Genomic DNA, 3,143 nt, shown 5'->3' on the forward strand with positions numbered 1-3,143 from the left:
AGCAGGAATAGCTTGACCCAAGTCAGTCCTTGACCCAAGCCAAGCCATTGAGTATCTCAGTGCCCTAAGCCATGTCTCTCTAGCCTGCACCATGCAAAGTTGCTCCTGGGTAGGTCTTTGAGATGCAGAAGGGGTACAGACTCCAGGTGAGGCTTTGTTGTGATGTACCCCAGTCTGGTTGGCATGGGTAGTTTGTGCGGGTTGGGGCAGGAACTGGTTTTGGACGGAGAAAAGCACGTGAGGCTTTGTGCAGGTTTGACTAGAAGAGTTGGTGTTTCTCCTGGTCAGAATTGCTAATGTGTTTATCCTTGCAGAGCTCCAAAATATTTTGATTTTGCAGCTGGTGATTTGTGTAATTTTTTTTTTTTTCCCCAAGTGTTTGTAACACAGCCTTGACTTTGAATCCATGTGTGTGTCCCCTCCATGTGTCTGGTCCTTCCCTTCTCCTCATCAAACGTTTTCCCTGTGTGATTAATAATGTGTGAACTGCTTCATTTCAGCACCAGTGAGGCTGATGCTGATTGATTTCCCTGTTCGGTTTCCTCCGTGGGTCTGGAGGCTGATGGGTGTTATCACTGCAGAAAAGTCTGCTTTGGGGTGGGAGCTGTCAGCATGTCTTTGTTTGTTTGTTTGTTTCAGTGACCCTCTTATTACTTTTAATTAAAAAGAGATGAAGTATGCATGGTAATACCCTCCATGTTTACATAAAAATGATCTTGTAATTAGCAATAATTATCTCAGTTTGGGATATCGCTGTAATATTTAAACGGGACCTATGACCTGAGGGATACTTTTCTGGCCCCAAGGAGTTAGCCTTGGTGTGGTTCTCTCCTGTGGCGAGTTTGGTTCTTGGCTGCTGTCAGTGGTGAAGGTAGAGCAGCGGTTGGAGTAACCTCAGGTTTCTCAGATGTTGGCCTAGAAAGTGATGGCTGCAGTTTCCTCATTGAGCCTGGTGCTGCTTCACGGGGCTCCCTGGCAGATCTGCCACCACATGTGTGGAGATGGTCTGCCTTGGTGGCTTTTGGCCTGTGGACTCAGGACTCTCAAGGGGACTCCCTTGCTATTGTGAAAGATAGCTCCCTTGCTATTGTGTGCTGATTGACCTTTTGTTTCCTTGTTCTTCTAAGGAGGTTTGGAAAAGGCTGCTGGTACTTGAAGTTTTTCCCTGTGAGAGTAGGGGTCCTGAGGCATCCTTGTCCACCTGGCCATCTTTCACCTAACTTCTCTTCCATTTGAGAGTAGCAAAGCTCAGCTCACAAATATAAGCATTTGCTTCCAGGCTGGAAATGGCACCCACCACTACCCCTCCTGCTCCTGGTGCATCCCAAATTTACCTTCCTGCTAGGCTGTCCTTAGACCTCCCCAGGTTTTCTTGGGGTCAAAAAGCTTTACGGAGTAAAAAAGTTGAATATGGGGGAAATAGTCAACAAAATAAAACCCAAGACAAAAAAGTACCGCCTGTAGAGGGGGGTTCCTTGTGGGAGAGTGATGAAGGGAAGAGGTAGAAATGTCTCATCTCCACTCTTTCAAGATGTGTTATGCCGCTGTACTTTTTGTTGGTCTAGGAAAAGCAAAATGATTGTGCTCCGAGCACTCTATATTGTAATTTATTATTGGCTTTCTATTTTAACATTTTTGAAGTGTAAACTTACAACCAGAGCTTATTAAGCAGCAGGTAAGAATGTTGAATGTATTTGTATTTTACCTGTATTAATCTAATAATATATTTATGACATGATATTTGATCAGCTCTATAGCTGGTTGAAGACCACCAAAGGTTATTAATCAAATAAATTATTTTACAAATATGGATGAGATTAAACAAATGATCTATTTGCCAACTGCTTCAACTGCTCTGCCATGGCGCGTTCCTCTTTCTCTTATCTTTCCCTTCCAGTTTTCATTCCACTTTTTTGTGGTTTATCTTTTCCTGAACTGTCCTCAGTATCTGTTTCATTTAATTTTTCTGTTCCCTGTATTACTCTATCTCTTTTGTGTCATGGTTTTCCTTTCGTTCGTTCTTCTGCCTCTTTCTTCAGCCTTTCTCTTCATGCTTTTTGAGTCTAAATTAGCCAATTTTCCTCTTTTTTCCACCTTCCTGGTGGAGATTTTAATTGAACACTTCATAACCAGCTCAACTAAACCTGGTATGCATTTAAACCCATAAAAACATAAAACTAAGCGCAAACTGTGTGTGAGTATGAAGATGTTTGCTTGGTGGTAACACTTCTCTGCCTCTCCCTGGGTTTTCTGGCTGTTGCAGGAAAGGTGTTCCTGAAATTCTGGAGGTTTTTCCCAGCTCTCGTTTTTGCCTGTGTTCTCCTTATGCCTTTTTCTAAAGTGAATTTGACTTCGTATGCTAAGAAAACAATTAGGATCAAACGGCAGATCTTGTGTTGTTCATTGGTTATGTATCTGTGTGCAGCCTGCTTCCATCTGCTGCCCAACCAACTCCAGCTTCCCTGCCGGGCAGTCCTGCTTCCCTCCTTCCTCCCCTCTGGGGTTATGTCCAGGAGATTTCTTTCAGTAGGGGCAAAAGGAATGAGTGCTCTGAAGGTTTTCTGGCTGACCTGTTACTTTCAGAGTCTGCATGAATGTCAAGTTGATGAGGCTAAGTAGCAAGAGGCAAACAGGTTATTGTGCATGACTGAGCAGTCACAATATTCAACTTAGATCTAGTGTTCAAAGATTAAAGTCGCTTAAAAATGAAAGTGCTGTTATGGAGAAGACTTGTTTGACTTGCTTTTTTTTTTTTTTTTTTTTTTAATCTAGGGGGGGTATTCTCAAAACAATGAAAGGAATAGAAAACTTTGTATTTCAGGGCAGGAAATTTCCTGTGCCTTGGTGATAAAGCTCAGGCAGTCCAGAGGAGTGTGATGGGAGTGCTCAGAGTGCATGATTCGCCTCTGCTGATGATTGCAGTGATGTTGCTGCAGTGAATGAGCTAAGCTGTGTGTCATAGCTGTCTGCTTTAAGTGCTGGGAGTTACGTGATGATGCCCTGTCGTACCCATAAGGAAAGGTCTCTGCTGTACTGAAGTTAACAGTTACACTGCTCCTCTATGTCTTGTGAAATGTTTTGGATAACACTCGGGTGCACTGACACAGCAAGCAGTCCAGGCAGCATGTCGTTGTGAAGCAAAA

Source organism: Charadrius vociferus, unplaced genomic scaffold (genome assembly GCF_000708025.1).
Source record: "Charadrius vociferus isolate BGI_N301 unplaced genomic scaffold, ASM70802v2 scaffold467, whole genome shotgun sequence".
In the NCBI taxonomy this organism is placed as follows: Eukaryota; Metazoa; Chordata; class Aves; order Charadriiformes; family Charadriidae; genus Charadrius; species Charadrius vociferus.